The 27,111-nt window shown below is 39.7% G+C and overlaps 1 protein-coding gene across 3 annotated transcripts in view; it reads left to right on the forward strand.

Annotated features, from left to right (window-relative positions):
- The window catches only part of INPP5A (inositol polyphosphate-5-phosphatase A), a 3,411,481-nt gene that overhangs the window by 2,913,577 nt on the left and 470,793 nt on the right, over positions 1–27,111 (forward strand). The gene's annotated exons all lie outside the window — the stretch shown is intronic.

The raw sequence follows: 27,111 nt of genomic DNA on the forward strand, positions 1-27,111 counted from the left end.
AAATATATTTATTTCTGTTCGTTAAATAGGTGAGAGGGTTGCTCCAAAGAGCAACTTTCAGCTATGATTTAGATCAAGCCAATTAGATGCCTATGTGCAACAAGCATTTGTCAACTCTGAATTCTAGCTGGCAGTAACACTTTACTAAATAATTCTTTTTTAAGGATGCACAGTAAACCTCAATGGAAGAGAAGACAACATCATTTCCTTATTGACAAAAACTTACATTTCTTTCAGAAACGCTGGCTGTATGTGAGGTATTAACTAGAAATTTTCTACAATTGTTAAGCATCTGCTTGGGTTTGTTTGTTCTGATTTTTGTTTCCCACCCTCCCTCTCTATAGGTATCCTGTTTTTATACTTGGTGGCTTTGTAGTTGCCCACCCCTACTGTAAATTTGATCTGGGACACTCCTCCCAGTCTAGTGTCATTACCTCATTCTACCTAATACAAGGAGAGCATTTGAGAAGGCCAACCCACTTAGTTTCTTAACCTTGAATTATCTTCAACTCCTGTTTTCTCCCTTTCCACTTTACCAAAAACAAAAATAATTTTTTTCTAAGCTTGTTTCCTGCCTTTCCTGTAAGTAGTCTAGTCCAGAAACAGATTTGCTGTATCCAAGACTGTTAGTAAGTTTCTGAGACCCCAAGCCTTTCTGTGTTGGAGGGAAGCCTTCTAGCTTATCAGTGGGAGTGGTAAGCACTAGGTAGCTTATCTAAAAAAAAAAAAAAAAAACTTTATGCTTAGCTAGGGTTAAAGTATTCCCAGCACCATAAAGTCTCCTCTTTGAATTTTCCCTTAGAAGTAGCCAGTTTTAGTTTTAGCAATCAATCTGTTTCTTTGAGCTCAGCACTTGTTTAGAACCAATCACTAAATAAGCTACAAATTACTACAGCACTCAACTTTCTTCATTTGTCTAGAGGAAAACAGCTTTTAGTACTTAATAAATAAGCACCTATCCAGGCATGTCTAACGGTCAGCTCCCGGTGGTTTTTCTTGTCTACCTGATTAATCTGGGCATCTTGGGGCAATGCAGCAATTGCCTCATGTACACAGACAACCCTCTCCTCCTACCACCCAACATTACAACCTGTGAGAGATGCACTTACATAGCCAAACTGGAAGCAAAGCTCTCTTCACCCAATTCTTGGCTAGACAGTCAAGAGGAAAAGGTAAACACTTGCACCACACCACACTCATCACATAGTCCCTCAAAACTTACACCACCAAAACACACATACATAGAAACACAAAATACACACCTACATTCACGGAGGCTATCAATAAAAATCTGCCCAAGCAACAGGGACCTCCAAAGCAGAAACGCAAGCAACCTCCACCCCCGAACACAACTCAAAAGACACATAGTCCACAAACTCAGTGTGTCATTCAACCACAGCCGATAAGGCATAACAACGTACCCAACACTGTAGTCATAGGTGACTCTATAGTCAGGCACACTGATGTTCCACTTACCAGGCTAAACAAGGAGAAAGTTACTGTCAGCTGTCTGTCAGGTGCCAGGATCTGCCACATAATGCACGCACTCAGGTCACTCCACAACGAGTACAAATATGACTCTGTCATTGTCCATGTTGGTGTGAATGACCTGAGACGTACCTCCCTGGACTACATGAAAAGAGACATGGAGGAGCTTTCCGATCTTTTAGCCCAGGCAGGTATAACCCTAGCCCTGAGTAGCATTATGTCATCACCCAGAATGATACCATGGTACAAGGACAAAATGATTGACTTCAACAGTTGGTTAAGCTTCTGGTGTCATTCTAAGGGGATCCAGTATTTGTCTTCCAGGGATGACATGATCGACAGACCTCGATGCTTTGCCAGAGATAGCCTGCACCTGTCGCCCTTGGTATTCCGGATAATGGCTAAGGTTCTTGCCACCCCTATAGTGCCTTTTTCAGGCAAGGTTCAAATGACAAATTCACCACCATAACAGGTACAACCAAGCTAAATCTGAGGGTAATGCTACTCAGTGCTAGAAGTCTAAACCTCAAAATGCACTCCTTAAAATGGAGAACATCGACATCTGTGCAGTGACAGAGACCTGGTTCAAGGCTCCAGAGAGCATCCCTGCATTAACAGGCTATAATTCATACCACACCTTTCAGCCACCTAACCTGGACCAAAACACTAAAGGTGGAGGCATGTCCATATTCATTAAGGATATCCAGACCTCCAGGCTAGTTGCTCAGCATAATGCATCCGAGATTATCCAAGTGCAACTAAATCTGGGCAAGACCGCATCCAAATTGTAGCTTTCTACAGATCCCCCACTATGCCCCAGCATTCCCACTCCTCATTTCTTGATACACTGGAAAATATTAGGGTACAACCTAACACCCTAATAATGGGCAATTTCAACTAACCCACCATTAACTGGGAAAACTACTCATGTACCAACTCTTTTGACCAATGTTTTCTGGAATTCATAAATTCCAATGCCTTGGATCAACTTATCCACACCCCCCACCAGGGGCAGCAATATCCTAGACTTGGTCTTTACCAGCATGGGCAACCGGTGTTCCACACCAGAGGACAGTTCCTCATTGGTCAGATCTGACCACAAGCTAATCACCTTAGACATCCACATCCCGCCCCCACCCCCATAAGTGAAACCACTGTAAAAACATTTCTCCAAAGCCAACTTCACGCTTCTTAAGACAGAAGTGGCAAACTTCACTACACCCATGCAGATGGACAGTAGAGGTATGACTGGTGAATCCTACACAAATGCACTTTATAAGCACTTACACAAGCACATGGATCGTGCAATCCCTAACAGAACCAAGATGCTATCCTCCAAAAAAAGGAAGCCAATCTGGTGGTCCCCTGCTTAAACAAACTCTACAACAGAAGAAAGAAACTATTGCAAAAAAGTGTAAAATCCCATGATTGGAGGAACTCCCTGGTCAGCCTCAGTAAGAAGCTGAGATCCATCATAAAATCCTCCAAAGCTAGTTATGAAAACAAAATTGCCACTGAGTCTAAAGACAACCACAAAGCATTTTATAGCTATGTCAAGAATCTCAATGGCAACACTCTGATCTGCTCTGAGTTACAGCACAATGGCACTAAATATACAGAACCAACTGATATTGCCAATTTCCTGGCAGATAGGTTCAGTGCTAACTTTACCCCCTCTCACCCCCTAAAGGGCCCATCTCTATACTGGAAGAATTCAAAGTTCTTGTAATCACAGCTGCACAGGTAAAAACCACACTCTCCAAAGCCAAGAACACAATATCCATGGGACCTGACAACATCCTAGGCTGCGTTGTACATAAACTACAGAATGAAGTGGGCATCTTGGGGCAATGCAGCACCTAAGTACCATGTTCAATCATAGCCTTACCTCAGTCTTTGTGTCCACTGAATGGCACACAGTGACTGTCATCCCACTCCAAAAATGGCGAGCCACCACGGACCCCAGGAACTACCGCCCCATTAGCCTGATGAGCCTGGTCTGCAAGGCTATGGAACGTATCATCGTGGATCTTATACACAATGACATTGGTAATCTCCAAACTCTGGACCCCACCCAGTTCAGGTTTGTAAAAGGCAGATCATGTCTCCTAAAGCTGATAGACTTCTTTGAAGTGGTCACCAAAGCCGTAGATGAGGGTAAGGTGGTTCCCACAGCCTATCTAGATCTCGCCAAGGCTTTTGACACCATCCCCACTCTGGAATTATAGGTAAACTCACTAAACTAGGTATAAATCCCTATGTCACAAGATGAGTTGCCAACTGGCTCACTGATAGAACCCACACTGTGAAAGAAGCAGACTCTAAATCCGACTTCAGACCAGTGACAAGTGGAGTACCACAGAATTCAGTCCTGGGTTCTCTCTATTTTGGTATCTACTTCTCTGAAGTACAGGCTAACACAGAAGGTCTTTGGCTAACAAAGTTCACGGATGACTGCAAACTAGGAGCCATAATCTAAACTCCTAATGATGTGGACATCCTACAAAAGGGCCTCACTGAGACAGATGCCTGGTGTCAAAGTCATGGCCTCAAGCCAATGCCAAAAACTGCATTATCATCCCTTTTACTTAACACTGAAAGTATGATAAGAGACCTTGGGACACAGGTGGACAGTAGTCTCTCCTTTGATAGTCACATCCCACAATAGTCAGGAAATCCTTCTACGTGACACACCTCATCACAAAAGGTTTCTCATCCAGGAAAAAAGAGATCATTGTTCCCCTCTACTTGTCATTCATTAGACACATTATAGAATACAGTGCCCCTTTTGCTGTGTACCTCACAAGACATCTAGAAAGGCCACAGAAATACCTCACAAAGAGGATTACTGGCCTCAAACAGATGCCGTATGCAGACTGTCTCAAAAAACTCCAGCTTTACTCCGTCGCATATCGCCTACTCAGAGTTGATCTCTGCCTAACATAGAATGTCAAACCCAGAGCTGTTGGACATGCTCCAATTAAAGAAATCCCAAACCCTCCAAGCTACACGCTCTAGGGACCTAAACGTTGTCACAACAATAAACAGAACATGCTGGAGGGATAGATTCCTGTCCCAGAGATTTCCCATACTCTGGAACAAACTACCTATCTATATCAAACAAATCTCCTCATTAGCATTCTTCAAGAAAAATCTTGATGATTGGATGGGAGATAGGAAATTCACCTCGGGGATCACTTCTGTGGCTCTGCTCAACAGGGGCACAGGAAAATTATTTTCTTGGGTGGCAAAAATCAGGGTACCTTTTTGGCTAGGCTTATATAGGCCCTAGGGCCACTAGCCTAGTACCTACATATGAACCTATGAACATAATGTTGCCTGCTTTAAAAAAGATCAACTGAAAACAGCATACAATTTGTTATTGACAAAAATATTTCAGTCCTTTTACATGTGACATTTTAGGTGCTTGAAAGGCAACTGAAACTGTTTTTATCTGAGCTGAGCTGAAACAAAAATCATTCTTTTTAGTTTATGATCATAACAATTTCAATTGACCAGCAGGAAGCAAATCATACCATATCAGCTTTAACTACCTGTTCTCTCAATATTGTTTTCACATCAGAGCAGAAAAGTACAGTTGTGTAAGGTGAACTTACCATTACAGTAGATGTGCAAATGACACTGCTACAGTAGTCTTAGCTATATGGGTTATACCCTGTCAAGGATATAACAGGTGGCCAGCTTCCAAAGCTTCAGGGCACTTTTCATGCTCCCAAAGTATCAAGCTGCTCAAGCAGAGCTGACTAAAAGACAGGTTTGAGCACAAAGCTCTTAAGATCATTCCTGCCAGCACAAAGATTGAGGTTGAGCCCTGAAAGGACAATGTCAGAAACAACAAAACATAAATTTCCACACCCTGGCATAAACAACACACCAAAAAACAATGGAGCTGGAGGGAGGGAGAGGCTTCTGAAATCATTATCTGAACATCTACTGTTATTGTAAATTTGACTTGTACAACTGTACTATCTTCACCATATTGGTAACTGCTGCAGTAGCCTTAGCTGTATGGATAGATAGCTTTAGCTAACTTCATTTGGGGGGGGGGGGGTAGAAGGAGAAGAGTCCAGGAGCCCCTAGAGACTGGTCCTAGTGTAGCTTGGTCTGTACCTAGCAAGGGAATCAAGCTTATAGTGGTTTTGTAAAAGTATGTACAGAGGACCAAATAGCAGCTTCTAGAATACTTCTGGAATCCAGCCCTTTCCAAAAACCCACAGATGAGGCCAACACTTAACCCTAGTGGGACTTAACCCTGCCTGGAATAGTTTTGTTATGGTGAGTATAACAAAAGGTAATAGTCCTTAGAAAAACATTTGGAAAGGGTCTGTTATGACACAGGTTGTCCCTTCTTATTACCTTCACAAGAAATGAGCAATTGATCTGAAAATCTGAAAGACTTAGTTCTGTCAGGCTAGTACCTGAGTTGTCCATTGACATCCAAGGTATGGAGTACTTTCTCCTTCATTTAGGTTTAGGTTTAGGAAGGAAAATGGGAGATGGAGAGTTTGGCTTAAAGTAAACTCTGATACCACTTTATGCGTGAAAGAAGTAATAGTTCATAGGATCATAGGAAGCCACTAGACTATTGGCCCTGAAGCCCTTATAAGCCTAGCCAAGAGTTTAGCCCATGCATAGACAAATCAGCACCTGATGCCCCTGTCCAGCAGGGACACGGGTGGAATCTCAGGGATGTATTTTCTATTTCCCATCCAGTTATCCAGATTGTGCTTAAAAAGGGGTAAAGAGATACTCTGCTTGACGTGGAGAGGGAGTCTATTCCATAGATGGGGGGAGTCTCTGGGACACAAATTTGTCCAGCCAGCAAGTCCTATTGATGTCACAGACCAGGTTGAGGCCGCATGTGCGGGTTACTCAAGTGCAGCTTGACTTGCGGATATGCAGCAGTCCCATCAAGGTGGGGTCCGAGATCGCCTTGTATGCCAGACATAGATCACCTATGAGATGTTTGTATGAAACAGAGTAGAGGGATAGGGCTTTTAGCCTATCTGTGTATGGTAGATTTTTGAGGCCCTGGATTCTCCTGGTGAGGAACCTCTATGGTCTCTCCAGCTGCTGCATATGTTTTGTGAGGTACATGCCGAATGGGGCATTGTACTCAATAATGGGCCTTATAAGGGAAGAATACAGGGATGTTATGACCTCCTTGTCCCTGGATGAGATACCCTTACTTATGAGGTGGGCCATGTAGAAAGCTTTCCGTACAATGGAAGCAACATGGTGGTCAAAAGTCAGGCTGATATCAGTCTGGGTGCCCAAATCCCTCACAACTGACTGCATACTTGGAACGTTGTTATTAATGTGATAATTTGTAGGGACGTCTCTCTCCCCAAAGGGGATGATGATACATTTTTTTGTATTCAGCTTGAGGCCATGTTTCTGGCACCAGTCATTTGTTTGGGTGAGACCCTCTTGCAGGATGTCCATGTCACTAGGGGAATTGATGACAGCTCCCAATTTGCATCATTAAAGAAATCCTCTCCCTATGGAAAATTAGATAGGGTTGACTCACTGTAAGAGCGTACAATTCAGATACCCTTCTTGCAGAGGTTAGAGGAATCTATAAAATTATTTTTCATGTTAAGAACCTCAAGTCAGCCAGATCAGCTGGTTTAAATGGAGCAAGTGTTAGCTACTCTTAACAGAAAATTAAAATCCCAAGGTGGGGCCACCAGTTTTCTTGGAGGCCTATTATGCAAAACCCCTTTCAAGAACATTTTGAAGTGAAATTGCATTGAAAGTGGAGGATCCATGGGCAGACATGCTGAAACGGTTGATAAATTAACCTAGACAGAGGAATAAGAAAGGCCATAGGATAGTAACACACACAAATATTATAAAACCGAGACAAAACCTGAATGGGTGCTGTTTATGTTGTTGGCATCAACTAGTAACCTTTTCCACTAGCTAATATATGATTTTCTAGTAGCAGGCTTTCTTACCTCTCATAGTACCTGATGCACATCCTCAATAAATAGATGCCTGAAAGGAATTTAAGACCCTATCATCCAGGCTATCAAGTGAAGATGATTGATGTCATCCCTGTTCTTGTATGAGTAGATCCAGTCTGTGAGGAAACTTGTGGTAATTTTCCCTAGCCATTTCCAAAAGAGGGGAGAACCACGGTTGCCTGGTCCAGAAGAGAGTCACCATAATGATGTTGGGTGATTCAGATGTACCTTAGATATTAGTGGAAAGGGTGGAAAAGCATATTAGGAGCATTCATGTCCAAAGAAAAGAAAAGGTGTCTATCTTACAGGCCTTCTTGCATGGAGTCCTGGAAAAGAGTCCTGCCAGTTGATTGTTCAGAGAGGAGGAAAAGAGGTCTACTTGAAGAACTTCCCATAGACTGATCAGATCTTGGAAGAACCCCCCCCCCAATCTAGTTTCCATTTGTGAGGGTCTGCCACACAGTTTTGCTCTGATGGAATGTAGGATGCATGTAGATTGAGATTGTGCTGTAAAGCTATATCCCAAGCTAACAAGGCTAGTCTGCAAATGCTGTTTGCTTATTTTTTTCTTTTTGTGGCTGAAAGCAGGACTAGCCATGCGCCCAGAAGCCTGTTTTATGGTTAAGCCAGAAATGGTGCCTCTTTGCTTGAGAAAACAGGGAGCAACTGCAGGTAAACACTACCAGTCCACAAAATGACTTTAAAGCTATAATAAAAACACAGTAAATAGGTCTTTAAAACACTATGCCAACTCCACAAAAGAAAAAACAATTTCTCCTCAGAAATAAATGTTTTCAGTTACTTTACACTTCTTTTAAGCTGACGGGAATAAATGAGTGCTTTGTTTAAAAGTGAGTACAGCCTCAAGTCCATTTTCACAAAATAGTCCAAGCTTTAAAATAACTCATCTGAAAAGGAAAGTAAAAAAACAGCAACAAAACTAAAAAAATGGAAGTTTTCTCCCCAAAACAAACTTATCTGGCTATCAAAGGAAAGCACAAGTCCTCCGTTAATCCTTGAAAGCATCAGAGGAACATATTCTTCAGTGGCAATAAAGCTGTGAAGGACTTTGCACCCCAAATTGTCTTTTATTCCACTCTGCTCAAGCTATTTGACAGTTTGGATGCATGGAAGATGACCTGACATTTTGGATGCTGACCGGCTGTTAGATCCTTGGCAGGATATAACCCATATATTTAAGTCTACAGCAGCAGTGATCAAAATGATGAACATCATTCTTGCTTTGTAGATTATTTTTGTGGAGAGACAACATGCAGCATTTTGAAATGGTTGTAAAGAAGCAACATTCAGTATTTGGTTCTTGACAAAAATTATATTACATTCAGATATGATCTCATAAGGACCTTCACCTTTAATTCTTCTTAATCTAAACAGATGTTCATTTATCAAAACTGACATTTATTTCACATGGTGCCATCTAGCTCTGTTTGACAGTCTTATTTAAGATCTGTGTGCTTTATAACAACACAGTTACCTTCCAGATTCTCAGCACTATCATTCTTGCAAACAATAAGAAAACAGTGGTCTTAATACCAACACGTTATATAATGCTTGTGACTTGTTTTTCTTTATTCTAGTTCCCTTTTGCCATTTCCCTCTGCATGTCATTTTTCCTCTACATAGTAAAAGCTGGCAAACTGCATTTTGCATATTAGTCTGTTGTTTGGTTTAAAACTTTGTAATAATCCAGAGATGTGAGTAATAAAGCTGGAATGAGTGTCATAGTATGCAGATAACTGGATATAGTTTAAAGTAGTACTGAGCTGTGAATCAGTGCCATAGTGTGTAAATACAGCCAGTTATATGTACAGTGAGTAGAAGAGGAGCTTGTATTCCATTTGGCAGTGCAGGAGTTGTTGTCTACTTGCAAAACGTACTTTTTTTTTAGTAAGCACATGTGGAAAAGATGCCTTTGAAACACCACTAGATTCCTCTAAAATGCTTATTTTTTTAGTTTCATCTGCTGATATTGTAAGAAGCTGAAGTATATGTGTTGCACGTATGTACATCTTTGATTTGTCATGTTCGAGTTGTTGTTGCAGAAATTTTGTGATGCATGCTTGACACATTAGATATATATGCACACACAGTGAGTCAGAGTGGGGGCTTGGGGGGCTTACATTTCACATATAGCTGTTGGAGGGCTTGTCTTCTTCCAGCAAATGCTTTGTTTTCTGAAAAAGATGCCAAAAATTATTTTTGTCAAAGAGACATAGTATACGAATTGGATCCTTTTCATACTGCCTTTAAAAAGTGTATATATGAAAAAACATGAATGTGCAAAATGTGAAACCCTGGTTATTTTTGCATTTACTTTACAGTTTTCCAGAAATTAGTCAAATGGCTTTCGATGAATCAACTTCAAGAATTCTTTTTTTTTTTTTTTACATTGTGAGTAAATGTTCCAACAGCATCCGTTTAGGAGTCTGTGCAACATACTTATTGTAGTAAATTGAGGTTGCTGCATGTTGAGGGAAACGCCAGCTCAACTTGCATTGACCATAACTCCCTCACTGATGTGACTGACTTCCTGTTTAACTCTTTGACATCAGGACTGACTTCCAGTCTTACTTCTCATGATTTAAATGATGCAGTTCTTTCTTCTGGTTCGTTTATTTTTCCTGGTTACTATTGTGCCCTCTTCAGGCTTCTTTCCACCTATACTGCTAGTTGTCTTAGTGACTCTCATTCATTTTATTTTACTGTCTTTACACAGTGCTCTTCTTCTGCATTAATTCTGTATAGCCTGTCAGTTAATTCTTTTTTGTGTCATTCTGTCATTTTAATACATTAACTTCAGAAGTCCAGTATTCTTACATGTTTATGACTCAGCTGAAGTTGCAATGTTCACTTTATTTTAAACACCATAGTTTCCTGGTTTTGTCTTCATTGTTTGGAATCTAGTCTAATATCCTTTATTTATTTGTATTGGAAAGAACCAAGTCTAGCATTGGATCCTTTCAGTTTCTGTCATATTTCAGTTATTTGTACTTCTTAGCAGAGTATCTATACTGACTATAGAGGTCATATGTTTGGTGCTGACTGCCATGGAACCTTCTAGTTAAAGCTTAGAACCACTACCATTAATCGGAGCTACAGAAATCAGGCATCTGTTTTTCATGCCTTACATCCATTTGCTTAGGTCCCCCAAGCTGGAGTCACAGTTGAAGTGTATTAAATATGAGGTGGCAATTTGTTGTTGTTTTCTTCACACTGGAGTGAAACTACAGTGCACCATTACTAACTTGGTGTTGGTTTGATGACAGAGAAAAGGGTCTATATTAAATCATCGAACGCTTAGAAAAGCGAATGATGATTTATCGACCCCATGTAAGTGAAAGCTTACAAACTCAAATGCTTAGAACAGCAATTTTTTTCCACTCATTTATTACATTTTGTATCCAAGCTATTGTGATGCAAAATCAGATATGTTGTGGAAACACAGCAGACCCATCTGTTGCTGGTTGCACTTTCATCTATTTCAGGGTCTCATTTATAGGTTCATAGACTCATAAGAGGTTATTAGGCTAACAGCTCTGGAGCCCTTACAAGCCTAGAAATATTTATCCCAAATTGTCCCAATAGTCATTGGTTAGGTGATTGAAGTTCGCAGATGTAAGGGTCTATGGTAGTTAATACCAACTTCCTCTGTCCAAGAGGAACATGGGCACCACCCCAGGAGTGAATTTGTGGTCACCCATCCATTGATCTAGGTTGCATTCAAAGAGAGTCAGGGAGGGGTGCTGTTTCACTTTAATTGAAAGCTTGTTCCAGAGAAGTGGCAGTCTCTGGGAGAAGTATTTTATCTCTCCAGCAAGACCTGTTCATGTTAAAGGCTAGGTTAAGATCCCTGAAATGAGCGACCCTCCTGCAGTTTGATTTAGGAATGTGTAGCATTTCCATCAGGGCCAGGTCAGAAACTGCCCTGTAAGCCAGGCGCAGGTCAACCCTTAACCTGTAGGAGACAGAATACAGTGGCAGGGCTTGCAGTCTTTCCATGTAAGATTTGTTTCGTGTACCCTGTAATTTCACGGTGAGAAACCTCTGTTGTCTCTCCAGTTATTGCAGGTGTCTGGTGAGATACATGTAAAAGTTTGCATTGTACTCAATTATTGGACTGATGAGGGCTGAACATAGTGGAATTATAACATCCTTAGATCTAGATGTGATGCCTTTACTTATAAGATGTGCCACAAAGAAGGGCTTCCTTACTACACTGGATACGTGGTGGTCAAATTTCAGATTGCTATCAACCTGAGTACCCAGATCACATACCACTGGGCCTACACTTAGGAGGATGCTGTCTATAGTATAATTAGCAGGGATGTCAGCTTTCCCAAAGAGAATAATAATGCATTTCTTTGCATGTAGCTTTAATCTGTGGATTTGACACCAGTCATTTGTCTGTGTTAACCCTGTCTGCAGTATATTAACATTGTTGGGGTACTCAATGATTTCTCCCAATTTGCAATTGTCAGTTAATTTGGTCAGTCACAGAATGTCCAAGTTTGCCTAGACTTCTGAGAAATAAATTCCAAATAGTAAGGGGCCCAGCATAGAACCTTGTGGTATGCCACTGTTGACTGGTCTTTGCCAGAGGTGAGGTCACCCACTTTGACAGTATGCGTCCTGTCGGTGAGCCAGTTGACTACCCATCTGGTAATGTAGGGGTTAATTCCCAACTAGAAGAGTTTGCCTGTAACACCTGTGTAGAGGATTGTCTCAAATGCCTTAGCTATGTCAAGATAGGTGGTATGCACTGTCTTTACTTCATCCAGGGCCTTGTTGTCTTTCTCAAAGAAGTCAGCAATGTTTAACAGGAATGATCTACCTATAACGAATCTGAACTCGGTTGGGTCTAGAGTTTGGAGATTACCTATTTCCTTGCAGATGAGGCTCATCAAGCTTATGGGCCTATAATTCCCAGGATCAGTTGATGGTTCCCCTTTGTGCAGAGGGATTATTGTTGCTGTCCTCCATTCCCCTGGAACATAGCCAGTTCTCAGACAGTGGTTAAACAGGAATTCAACTGTGTCTGCTACATCATGTTTAAGTTGTTTAAAAGGCAACCTGGGATGTTGTCTGGTCCCATTGATGCCATGTTTTTGGCCTTGGAGAGCGCTGAGATGACTTGCTGTCTTGAGATAATAGGCTAAGAAATGGTGGCAGGTACACTTTGGGGTGACTGGAAGGGACAGGGGGTTAAGTTTGCTCCAAATCTGTCAGCTAGCAGGTTGGCTATTACCTCCAGTTGAGTATGAGTGGTGCCATTCACAACGAGTTCATTGCATAGCTGGGTGTTCCCTTTTAGATTTTGGATGTAGATAAAGAATGCCCTATGATTATCCTTATCTGGGAAGACTATTTTTGCCTCATAATTAGCTTTGGAGGACTTGACAAGTTCTCTAATTTGTTTGTTTAAGCTAGAGAGGGAGTTCTTCCTCTCCTGATCCAGTTCCCTCTTTTTATTGGACATTCATTTCTTTCTCTTGTTGTATAGCATGTTTATACTAGGGGTCCACCAGCATGGCTTGTTTTTTTTGGCAAGACCTGGTTTTAATCCAGTCAGGTACAGCCGATTGTATACAACTGCTTAAGTGGCTATACAGTGCATTGGTGTACAGCTCTGCATAGGAGTGTGTGTTATCTGCATTCAAGAGGGCTTTGAAACTTATTATACCATCACTTAGTACAAGGTAGTTCATCTAAGAAAAATTCTAAAGCATTTCTGCACTTGATAGGGTATCTGGTCTTATAATTACATCAAATGAGACTGATTTATGGTCCGAACTTCCCAGAGAAGACTTCACACTGGAGGTGGGATGAAGTGCAGTGCTCTCCCATGTTGCTGAGTACTATGTTCAGGACATTTGAGCCTCTTGTGGATGTGCTGACTAGCTGTTCCAGACCATTTGCATTGAAAAAGTCCAAGAGCCTCTGAACCAGCATGTTTGCTGTCATGTATGTTTCCCAGTCGATGATAGGATAATTAATATCACCCATGAGTAAGGTGTTGGGCTTTATGACAAGTGACTCCAGTAAGTCCAGGTATGTGGTATGCTTTTCCTGTTTCATGGTGGGTAACCTGTAGCTAGCAATTATGTGGTAAGGGCTTTGCCAATAGTTAATTGGCCATGGAGTAGCTCAAGAGAGTCTTACTGTTTTCCCAGTCTCAAGGTATACTTATCCTTAATGGATACACCTCCTCCTTTGGTTCTTTCACACTCAGTTTGTGGTCTGAATGTATGGACGGTATTGTACCCCTGCATGGCTGGGGTGCTTTCCGTGCCTTTAACCATGTATTTGAGTGTGCAGACATCAGCATCTTCCAGAGTGCAGAGTGCTTCCAGGGAGTGCAGTTTCTTATTTAGACTCCTAGGATTAACCAGCAGTACCTTGAGTTTATCTGGAGAGGATTTTGTTATGTTTAGAAACTGGTTATTTTGACACTGCCTAAAAAAGGCACAATAGGGATGGCTAATGCCTTTGCCAGTATCTGAAAGCTTAGAGAAGACCGGTGTAGACCATCTGTGGCAAAGCAGTGTGGCCTGTCAACCATTTATTTCCAGGCTGACAGATACTGGATCTTCTTTGACTGACACCAGATTACATCACTTTGGACTGACAATTGACCCTTATTACACTTGATATAAACTGATTAACATATACTGGATGCATGTGTCTCATGTTTATTTGTATTATTTTTTTTTCATTCTAGCTGGTAGTCGTGTACTGTCATTACAGGTGCAGAACATTCTCAAGTGTTGCTGTACTTCTATTATCAGTAAGAAAAACATTGATGTCTTCAAGTGACTTTTGGTTCTCAGAGAAAAACGTGGAACATTAAATTCTCACTTCTCATATTTGGAGTAAAACCTGCCTTATTATTGTTTCCCATGCATAATATTAACTCTTATAACCTCAAGTCCAACTGCCATGTCTGAATAGTTTGCCTCCCATCTCTCATCAAAAGGTTGCAGTGTGGGGTCTTTCAATCTACCTGTCATCCAAAAATACCCAGAAGTTAAACAACAGCAGAGTTGTCATTTCTCAGTACTACACATGAAATCAGTTAAAAAAAAATACCTGGATCACAGCTAAAGGGCAGTGGGTACAGAGTACAACCAACGTGCCCTTTTGCTTTTTATACCATAGTGCCTTTACGTACAGTTTATTTAGTGGGAGTGACCATTTCCAACACAGAGAAAGCCACCAGTTCCAGGATCATTACTTATATCCTCAGTGCAGTATTATCTTATACAGTTTTAGGGGACCACTAACAGTGGTACAACTACGACTGTACATGTGCATGATCGTACGTACACACATACACACACACACAAGCTATTTGATTCTACAGGTGCCTGTTTTCAAAGGTGTCTCAAAAGAACTGTGTTGTTCAGTAACTTGCTCACTGAACACTACAAAATAAAGCTCATTAGCAGGTGACAGATCACCTTTAAAAGCACAGGATCTGTACTCTTATGATAAAGTAATGTCACCTTAACATCCAGTGTTTATCACACTTTAAAAAAAAAAAAAAAATGAGTTTTCTGGAATTAACAGAACTGAAATATTTTCTTAGAGTACAGTTTGCTCTAACATTGTGGCAATGTAACACATTCCCATACTTCCTCAGCAAAGATACTGGAGATGCTCTTTCAGTAAAATGTCCCTTTATCAAAATACTTCTCACACAGAGCACTTGTGTATTATATTTTCATTGGCTCTGTACAGTGTGTGGTGCTCATGACAGTAATTCGTTATTTGAAGGCATTTGTGTGTTCCTCTTACTGGATGGTTGTTCACTGAAATATGTCACAACATCTCAGCATCTGAGGAGTATTCCAGGGAAATGCATGCAAACCAAAAGGCAAATTCATAGTAACAAAGGACTGGAGAAATTCGGGGAGGAGGGGAGTGAAGATCATAACCTTAATAGAGAAAGCGGAGATTCTATCATATGCAGTGTTAAGTGATAAGGGACAGAAGAACATTATGTGTGAGTAATGAGAGATGCAACAAATGTAGTCATGTAAAGAAATACTAGAAAATGCCATATTACTCTGCTTATGTGGACAGCTGATATGCACAGTGCGTCAGAAGGGATTCAAAGAGAATGAGGGTTCTGAAGAGAATTAGAAGACCACATGAAACTTAGTTTCCCTTTTAGAGGACCTGGAAATTCCATGTGCAAATAGGACATAGACATAAACACTGGGCATTTATCTGAGTAACTGAACAGTCAGTGTGGTCAGCAAGAAAATAGTAAATTGTTATTTCTCTATGTTCTTTTTTACTTCTCCCAAAATAATTAAATATCCATTGTGTTATCACAGTATTGCACTCAGGGAGATGTATTATGTAGGATGCTAGCACACTTAAGGTTGTCATAACCATTAACTGCACCTGGGATTTGGTGAACTAATTTGTTTCATGAACTGCTTTTATGCTTCATAACTATGTGATTGTATACCATGATAGACTTTGTCAAGCTTTATTGACAGAATTCTGTGTGCAGTTTTGTCTTATTTGACAGTGCCCCTTAAATAAGAATTACACTTACTATGACTAAGAAACTCTTATGCTTGCAAAAGGTTAACATACTGTGAGTTCTGCAGTAAGTACATCACTTTTAAATCATGCATAGGTCAGCCAACCTTCAGTCCTTTTACTTTCCATTAACTTTTGCAAGAGCGATACACCTGTCCCAAGTGCTTTTTTTCAAAGTGAAATATTAATTTTGATGAACAACTGTTGTTCCATTTTCAAAAGATGATACACTTGCAAATAAGCCGTGCTATGCAAATGTAATTTTCTCTCTAAGTCCAACTTTGAACTTACTCATACAGTCGTAGTAAAATCTGTGAGTAAAAAAAGCTTCCAGTGGATTTCATTAGTTCCATAAATTGTTGGTTATTAAAATCTGATATCAGATAAATCTAAGAAGTGCATGCTGTGAAAACATCATTTAATATTACCCCCTAGAGCCATTACAGAAGACGCAACGAGGAACAAATAATACGTTTCATCAACTATATTGCATTCAGTGTTTCATTTTAAATTGATTTCAGACTGTTTTAGAAATAGTAACTTCTGTTTAATGCAGTTTAATATGTCAAACAAGGTCATTTCTGTTAAAGCTCTAAATTATAGCCCTTTGTGAATTATGGCATGCCAATATCTTCCACAGTGACAGACTACACAGTTCTGTTTCTTTTTTTTCCCCTCCTGTTCCCCAGCCTAAACATGTTAAATTTCAAAATTACTGGTGTTTCTCTGTGATGCTGAGAAGCATAAAATCTTCTGGATCAACAGCACAGGAAAGATAAATGATATAATGAGGCATGAGAGATAATCTAATCTTCATGGTCTACTTAAACACAGTGCTGTGATCACTGAAAAAACAAACTACCTATCCAAAAGGATAAATGTCCCCCTGCCAAATTCACCCAAAAATCCATTGCATCCTTTATCAACTGCTAGTCTTGTACAGGCCTGACAGAAATTTAATTCAAGCTGGCTCTTGAAAATAATTATTGTATTTTAAGAGTAGTAATCATTGGTGGGGACATGATTGAATGTGTCCATGCCTATTGACTTTTTCTATGATTTATAGCTTTGTTTAGTCGATATTCCCATCGAAATTGTATAATTAATTATAAGTAGGGCTGTCAGATCTTCAGGATGGAGTGCCCTGATGAGTATTTGGGAAGATTAAATTTTCCTTAGCCATACCAATGCGGGGCATGGGAATTTTTCTCAGGCTTTCGGCTGCCAGATAAAGATATTTCTGACAGTGTGCTCTGTGATGACTTTTGCTGAAGAGCCATTGATTTTTTTTAAGGCTGTTTTATCTGTGTGGTGTCTCTTCAGTAACAGTGGAATTTGTGCAGATGTCACAGGAGTTGACAGATATTTATCACCAGTTAGCCACTTCGTCATTGTCCTCGGCACACTTTTTTTTCACACAGTAATCAAGAGGAACATTTTGTCTTTTTCTTGACTCTGCAGAATGAAAATAAAACAGCAGTACTAGATGTTAACAGTGTATCTCTTCTAAGAGAAGCAATTGTAATCGCTATTGCTTAGGTTTTATTGACCAGAGTGTTCCAGTTCTTTCTTTCACTTGTTTTGCCCAGAGAGGATTCAGTGGTTGCTGTATAATCAGCTAAATTAAGGTATATTGTATTTTTGGTAAATAGTGTAAAATTTGCACTGAAAACCACAGGATGTCTCACATGCTTTTCTTAGAAGTGCTATCAGATCAATAAGGTAGGACATTGATTGAATGCCTCTCCTCCAGGGTGACAATCCCCCTTCAACCAGTGCCTTTCAGAGATGGCACTGAGACCTTCCCTAAGCCTGGATTGCGAGAAGAGATCCTGCATTTTTCCATCTTCCATGTCCAACCTGTAACCTGCTGTGCTAGTGACAATGCATTAAATCTTGTTAGTTTCTTTGGCATGTTCCCTGGGAGAAATATTATGATTAGTTCTCATGTCACAGAAGAGGTGCTATTCAGCAGACGAGACATGAGCAGTCAGTGTCTGAATTCATGCTGTCACTTGTTTAGGCAGAATTTAGGAATGAGCCCAGTTAGTCAGTGGGCTATAAAATGAGATCTCCAGAATTTATATCCCGAGTCAGTGTATAAAAATAAGTGGTGAGCCATGCCCACATTAAACTGCTTCCAAGGTCTAGTGCAGTAAATTCTTGTTAAATGATCCTCAGGCAAAGAACACATCTGTCTTCTTGTTGCCTTGTATTCCATCTTCAAGATTTCAGATAAGAATTCCTGTTCTCATATGTAGGATGCAACAACATTTATTCATGGTAATGCAACACATTTAAATCTAAATTCCAAAGTTTTATGATGAAGCAAAAGAGCAGTCATTATAAAAGTACCTAAGCACCTGTACTAAGCTTGTGACGTGCATATATTGCAAGACATAATTGCTTGAGCATGTATGATAGTTTGTGCATTTATTGTATTGCGTCTACTATAGCTAATATTTTTGTATTGCTGCTGTATTCTAACATCTGTATAATGTTGTGGAGTACCTCTCCTAGTACTTGGTTCTGCTATGTGTATCGTAGTGTGGTCTGTCTCTGTTTTATGCTAGGAAGTACTAACGTACGTTCACTGGTATTTTCCTTCTCTATTGATGTTTGTACTGTGACATATATATTACTGTATGATTGCTTCTACTTTATGTTACGCTTGCTTAAAGGCTCAGGCATGGCTGAAAAGGGTCTTTGGAACAGTTCATCCAGCGGTTTAACAAATATTAAATCAGTCAATAAATAACTAAAAGTATAGTTTAACATTTATGAAATGAGGCCTATGTATTTATACGTTTTGTGCTATTGCTAATTGAAAAGCACAACAACCAGTTAAGAAATATTTTACCTTTTGGTTATAGTCATGCTGTGTTTTTTTTTTTTTTTTTTTTTTTGAGATCAACTGTAATTGCAGCCTAAGCTATGATAATGTTTACCCCATCACATTTATTCAATATGCTATGTATGTAACACAGGGTGTTAATATATTGGTAAAGCCCACTGAAAAGTGAATCCCCCACTTCACGGCAGAATATTAATCTGCCGTGGAGCTACAACTGTAATGGACATAATGGCCATCATTATTTTATGCTCTTTTGCTATTTAGTGACTGTAAAATTATAGCAAATAAACAAAACAAAACACAAATTAAAAAAAAAGCATAGAAAACTATGTGAGAGAGTATATGCATGCATGAAAGTAAGAGTGAGAGGAACTGAGCCATTATTTTATATTCACCAAGTAGTGCTTTTGCTGTTTAACAAGTGTAAAATTAAAACAAATAGATAAAAAATAAAAAGGAGTGTGCGTGTCTGTGTGTGCATGCGCGTGTGTGTGTGCGTGCGCACTTGTGTATGTGTGTATATGTATATATGAGTGCGTTTGCTTCTGTTTGCATGTGTGAGTGTATGGATGCTTGCATACCTGAAAGCAGAAGGTGTGTGTGTGTGTGTGTGTGTGTGTGTGTGTGTGTGTGTGTGTGTGTGTGTGTGTGTGTGTGTGTGTGTGTGTGTGTGTGTGTGTGTGAGAGATCAATCGAGCAGTGGGTGCAACTCTTTTAAATAAGAGGTATGCATACCTCTTCAACCTGTTAGTTCAAGAAATCTAGATCAAACCTAAAATAATGAAGGGACAAAGGCTCAGAAATAGGGACAGATTTTGAATATAGTTATTATAAAATTAAAAAGTTGTTATAATAACGTGATTTGTGTTAACATGTATTTTCTGAAAGATACAAGGTCTATATCTCTCACGTGTCTCTGATTTTGACTCGAATTCATAGGTTCATAGGTTCATACTAGGCTATCTGCCCTAGGGCATTTATAAGCCTAGCCAGAATGTGTTTGGCTTTCGCCACCCATTTTAAATTTATTTTTCTATGCCATTTTTCGAGGTTAGTATACTGTGCCTCTGTCTAATAGTGACACAGAAGTGATACCCGGGGTAAACCTACGATCTCCCATCCACTCATCAAGATTCCTCTTGAAGAGAGTCAATGAGGGACTCTGCCTAACCTGGAATGGGATTTTATTCCAGAGTGATGGGAGCCTCTGGGTTATGAATCTGTCCCTCCAGCATGTCCTATTTATTTCAGTGCTGAGGTTCAAGTCTCTCGAGCACGTAGCTCGATGCGATTTGGATTTTCTGAGGTGCAGCATGTCCATTAATTCCGGGTTGGACATGACTTTATACGTCAGGCACAAATCGCCTCTGAACAGGTGGTATGCCACTGAGTAGAGCTGGAGTTTCTTTAACTGGGCAGCATATGGCATCTGTTTGAGCCCTTTGATCCTCTTGGTGAGGTACTTTTGGGGTCTTTCCAGTTGCTGCAGGTGTCTGGTAAGGTACATCCCAAAAGGGGCATTGTACTCAATTATGGGCCTGATGAGGGATGAGTAAAGAGGCACAATGACCTCCCCTGATCTAGATGTGAATCCCTTCATGATTAGGTGGGCTATATAAAATGTTTTTCTAACCACTTCCGCCACGTGGTTGTCAAATGAGAGATTGCTATCAACTTGGGTCCCCAGGTCCCTAATTACTTCTTCTGTACTTAATGGATTACCACCTATGTGGTAATTTGTGGCACTTTGTTTTGCCAAAGGGATGACTATACACTTTTTGGCATTTAGCTTGAGGCCATGGCTCTGGCACCAGTTGTCTGTTTCTATGAGGCCCTTTTGGAGGATGCTTGTGTCGGCTGGAGAGTCAACTATGGCACCCAGTTTGCAGTCATCTGCAAACTTGGTCAGCCACAGTCCTTCCGTGTTGGCCTGTACCTCCGAGAAATATATACCGAACAAGAGAGGTCCCAGGACTGAGCCTTGTGGGACACCACTTGTAACTGGTTTGAAGTCTGACATGGCTCCAGCAATTCTAACCATGTGGGTTCTGTCCTTGAGCCAGTTTGCAATCCATCTAGTGACATAGAGGTTTATATTTAAGCTGGTGAGCTTATCTATAATGCCCGAGTGGGGTATTGTATCGAAGGCTTTTGCGAGGTCCAGGTAGGCTGTGTGGACCACCTTCCCCTCGTCAATGGCCTTGGTGACTGTTTCAAAGAAATCAACCAGGTTTAAGAGGCAGGATCTGCCCTTAACAAAGCCGAACTGGGTAGGATCCAGTGTCTGTAGGTCCCCAATATCTTTATTTATGAGGTTCATGATGAGCCTTTCCATAGCTTTGCAGACCAAGCTAGTCAGGCTTATGGGGCGATAGTTTCCAGGATCCGTTGAGGCACCACCTTTATGGAGAGGGACCACTGTTGCTGTACGCCACTCTTTGGGCACATATCCTGTAGTAAGGCTGAGATTGAACAGTAGTTTTATGTTTGGGTTTAGCTCTTCTTGGAGTTCATGTAGGACGCAGCCCCAGACACCGTCTGGTCCCATTGATGCTGTGTTTTTTGCTTTGGAGAGGGCAGCTCTTACCTGAGCATCTGAGATGTCAGGGGGGCAGCACTCTGCTGGGATAGATATTTGCCCTTTTGGTGGGGAGGGGGGGGGGAGTTTGCGCTGAACTTGTCAGCTAGGATGTTGGCAATGTCTGTGGGTTCAGTGTATTTTTTGTCATTTTGGACTAATTCTGAGCATATCTGGGAATTACCACCCAGGTTCCTAACATAACTAAAGAAAGCCTTGTGATTATCCTTAGTGTCCTGTGCAATTTTTCTGTCAAAGCTGGCCTTAGACAATTTTATGAGTGCCCATAGTTTTTTGCTAATACTGATCAGTGATGCCTTCCCTTTTTGGGATTTTGCTCTATCATTTAGTAGCTTCCTCCTTCTATTGTACAGTTTGTTTATGGCTGGGGTCCACCAGACAGGACGTCTGCCTTTGGAAGATTGGGTCTTGGTTTTATTTGGGATCGCATGATCCATGCATTTTACCACAGTCTCACTTAATCCCTCCTAAAGCTCAGAACTTTTGTAGAAAACGTGGTGAATTACATTTAATAAACAATGACAATAAACAGAGTTATAGACTTTTTTACTTCAGAAAATGTATATTAATTCACATTCTATTATTCTGTCATTGTGTCAGATTAATAGTACTAATATTTTAAGTGTCCCTGATAACATCTGGATTTGTCCCTGATTAGTTGAGAGCTATGATAAAGTCTGAAACTCAAATGTAACTCATTATTTGGTGACTTCATCCCCCAATGATTTGCCAGCATACACTACAGCAAGTTTGAAACAAGATGTGGAGGAATTATTTTACATCAAAATTATTAATTAAAAAAAAATAATAATTTAACAGACAGATCATTCTCCAAGTGCAATAATGCGGGTCTATATTAGATAACTGAACATTTAAAAGCTTGACTGTCATATGTTCGACACCATATGATCGAACTTTTAAAAGTTCGAATATCTAATAAAAAAAAATAAACTACACAAATAACCTACCTGAATGTTTTCAGCAGGGGTGTAAGCCCCTCCTGCACCCCCCATGTTGGGGGCTACACTCCACACACACCCCGCTCTTTAAATATACCAACTCTGAGATCGCACTACAGTGCAGAAAAGGGAAATCTTCCCATTACGCTCTGTATGGAGATCTCCGTTAAAACATTCAAACTTTCAAAAATTCAATCATTTGGTGTCGACCATATGACAGTCGAACTTTTGGAAGTTCGATCATCTAATATAGACCCCATTAATTCTCTCCTCTGCATGTGGTGTTGGTCCTCAGAACACCCCTGGTGGGCATTATTTACACAATAATGCACACATTGCGTCGGGCATTATTGCGTGCTTTACTGTCTCACATTCTAACAGACTGTTTGGGAGAGGGTAGAACAGGTGTACTTGGTAGTTAGACAAATTTCTAAAACCCCAGTATACTGCTACATGTTCCTGGACAAAAAAATGTAAGCAAGTGCTGTAGTCCAAATGCTAATGCATTACAAGCAAATCAACTCACACTAAAAATTAGGTCATTTTATTCTGAATAACTTATAGTACACAACTGTATATGTAGCAGTTAGCAATCACACCCATTTTTTTTTTTAGGATTCCTTCTCAAATTGTTCTGCTAATGTGCTCATACTTTTTTCTTGTACATGTACTGCATACAGTGCAGAGTCCTTGCTTTTACTGTTTTAGTACCAGATGCAACTTTGGAGAAAGAAATCTATATTCCAGTCATAACAGTTGTGGTAGCTGGCAAACATTTAAGAATCAACTAAAGTAAGGTAGTGTATGCCGTAATTGTGGTGTTGTCTAGGCAAATCTGCATAAGTGTTTTCAAGGTCTTTGCTTTCCTGCTACACCCAAAACAGATGGCAGTAGGTGCACTGGCAAACTAATAAGCTGCCCGTCGCTCTGTGTATGTGTGTGTAGGGCTTTTAAAGAGAGAGAGAGAGAAAGAATGAGGTGCAGACGCCAAAGTAAATTATTGCATTAATAATTTCTTTTACATAATCGCAGTAAAGCATCAGAGGTTTCTAGTCTGGGGAAGTGTGTATGTGAATGTTGATATACTCTCAAGAAAAAATAATCCTTCCTTGGGATGAAATATTAATCCAAGGTTGCATCTCCTTGAGTTGGTCTGGTGGATGTAGAAATTTCAATGGCACTTGTCAAAGAGTAGTAAAAGTTCCCAGATGCCCTGGTCAGGTTTTCCTTACTAGTTTAAATACCACCTTGAGTCTCCCCTGAAAAGAATCTACAAGCCAAGTGTCATAAACCTGATCAACAGAGGGTAAATAAATAATCTTAGGTTTTGTATGTTGACAGCTTATGTGAGTTTTCTGCACCAAAAAGTTGTCTACTAGCTGACTGTCAGAAAAGGTTTATTTATTCTAGGTTGACCGTCTGTGTGCAGAAGGTGCAGAAATATGTTTTATAATTATTTCATGAAAGCAGTAAAGCCATAAACCATGTTTTTGCTTTTTTATTATTATTACTTTATTGCTCTTGTTAATGTTACACTTCTACTGCCTGCATATTATACTTCTTCACCTATTAGAATCTGAGCTGGCAGGTGTTTGTGTTCACAGCAAATGTTAAGATATCTTTTCCCTTTGGCAGCATCTACAAAGTATATCAAAATAAATACATTATGTTGTTATAATGACAGAACCAGTATTTTCCACTAAAAGTAATGTTTTTAGGCATTTGCATTTCCAGTTGCTAAGGAAAAAAATGCCTGTAGTTGTGAATTCTCATTCAAAAATCAAAGTCACGGCTCGTTAATTACCTTTTCACCTAAAGACGCACTTAAATTTGGTTTTAACCAAATAATTAGCATTGCCTTCGTGTAAGACTGAAGGCTGCAACTCTGAACTATAGTCAGGGCAAAAATGTATTAATGTTGTTGAAACTGCCAGGTGCAATCAAACATAATGTATGCATATACATATTTATGTATCCAAAAATAATCCTGTAACTAGCCTGTTCTTTTACTATTTTTACTTGGATGGGGTGTCTTGGTTAAAATAATTCTGTATAGTTTAGCTAAACCTGAATATCTGCTTATATATCTGCACATTATTAAAACAGTTGTGGTAATTAGAATTCTGTATTTATATTCACTGCTTTGATGTCTTGATTGCCCATCCAAATAGGTTTTATTGACTATTTCTACCAGAAAGCTGTGACCCTTCCTAATAATTGTTAACTTTACCACTTACAGCATATACGGCTTGGCGTTCTGTCAGTGATTCACCTCTGTTGTTTGCTATCACTTTTATACTTTGCCTCTTTCTTTTTCTTGCTTATAAAGCCTGTTTCTTTCAACGCACATTGCACACTGCATTGTATTTCAGTTATAAAATGTGTTCTTGATTATGTAAAATCCTTTTTCAAGATCAACATAAACTGCATGAAAGAAAGCATGTTGCTCAAATTACTATCCCTGCTGTATTAAACCTTATGCAAACTTATGTACAGCACACTGTAACATCAATTTAAATTTTGATTATGTAGTCTTTACAACCACATGCTGTACTTTTATTAAGTTAGTGTTCATTCTTCAGAAGTGGTGCACTCCTGAATGATGTTTATATTAGTAGTGGAAAAGGGGTTCCCCCCACAATGTTGAGACAGGAGTCTGCAAAAAAAATTTCAAGATTCACTACTTCTGCTGGGGGACATGGTGGACTCAGAATGTCTGGTATTTTATGAGCCGGATTCAGATGAGTTGACATGCTGCACTCATTCACATTTGATTTTTCTGAATCAACATGACTTTATGTTTTAGGTGCAGCTGAACACTTTGTTTAATGTGTAATAGTGACAGCCATGTTTGTGATAAATGATAACTTTTTTTTTGTTGGCTGATTCCATTTAATTTGCTCTGCAATGTATTGCATATTGGTGAGGAAATTAATGATAAACAGCAATTTGAAAAGGTATTTAATGGTAGGTAGATGAATATTTATCATGCAATTAAAGGATCTTTGTTAAAATAAATGGGTGAATTCTGATCACTGATTTTGGTGTAATGAACAGGTATTACTAGTATTACATAAATCTGGGCAACTGAAAGGATATATTGAGACATATAGTTTCCTGGGTAAAAAGTTCATAAAAGAGAAGGAGGCCGAAGGACTGTCAATTTCTATTTGGAAGGGATCCCATGTAAGGTAACTACAGATTCACCTAAACAAATACTGGAATTGGATAAAAGTTTAATGTGTAAGCATAAAGTAACTACAGTATAATAAACAGAGAATATTGAGGTTGGGGCAGTAAATTACGCATACCACTAAATGTATCAATGGTGAAGAATTATACTTTAGAGTGAGGGTAATAAATTTGGCAAATGAAAAGGGAGGGATATTGCTTTGCGGGGTTCAATATGCCAGGGCTTAGCAGGGAGTGACAGTTCAATGAGATTTTAAATTTATTTATTTTATTTAATTATTTTACATTTGTTGACCAGGATAGTCCAACTGGATACATGTCCATTTTCAGTGGAGGCCCGGGGAGAAAAGCTCCAAGGTAAGCAGTTAAGTTTAAGATACAATATTTACAGTGGTTCCATACCTAAGCAAACAGTTAAGTTTAAGATACAATATTTACAGTGGTTACATACCTAAACAAGTTCTAGAAGTTCCAGGGTTAAAGATAATCCCAAGAGTAGGTCAGGATTAAGTAACACAGGTCAGCTAAAATACTGTTTTTAACTCATTCAGTTAAGATTACAGATACAATATTTACAGTGGTTACATAACTAAACAAGTTATACAAGTTCCAAGGTTAGAGATAATCCCGAGTGTAGGTCAGGGTTAAGTAACACAGGTAAGCTAAATTACAGTTTTTAACTCATTCTAGAGGAGAGTTAGTCAGGTTTGATACATTGACGTAGCCAGTTTAGTGTCAAATGTTGTTTGAGTCTTGTCTTAAATTGACTCAGGGAGGTAAGTGAAGTAATATCAGCTGGGAGAGAGTTCCAGGATCTACCTACTGAGTTGGTGAAGAGAGAGTCACTGGCTGAGTTATTAGTTTTGGTAGTCTGAACTAGTAGTCTATTAGAAGATCGAAGAGGTCTGGGATTGTTATAGGGGCTAATAATATTTTTAAGAGCAGTATTGTCCGGATTGTAAAGGATTTTATAGGCCACAATCAGTAAGTTATACTGGATCAAGCTGGGTAATTCTAGCCACCCAAGCTGGTTTAGGTTGATACAATGATGGGTCCTATAAGGCAGTCCAGTGACAAATCTGGCAATGTGGTTGTAGCAAATAGAGAGTTTGTTAAGGACAGACGTGTTTAGATTAGAGAGTTAAGGGGATGCATACAGAAGATTTGAAAGTAGGTGAGAGCGAGCTATGGCAAATCTAGCAGGAGGGGTTAAGAAGGCTTTTATCCTGTAAAGTGACCCTAGCTTTTTATTGATGGTCTTGATGCACTGATTAACAAGAAGGTCAAATTTAAGATTGTTATCTATGATAGCACCTAATAGTTTTGTAGAGGAGTCTGGGGAGATTATTGTGCCATTATTAGATTTCATGGTAAAGGTGAATGCAGTAGACCTATGTGTTTGTGAGAAAAGCAACATTTTTGTTTTTTTTAGGATTTAGGATCAGACGATGACCA

This window comes from Protopterus annectens, chromosome 14.part0, assembly GCF_019279795.1.
Source record: "Protopterus annectens isolate FY-2018-M chromosome 14.part0, PAN1.0, whole genome shotgun sequence".
Taxonomy (NCBI): Eukaryota; Metazoa; Chordata; order Ceratodontiformes; family Protopteridae; genus Protopterus; species Protopterus annectens.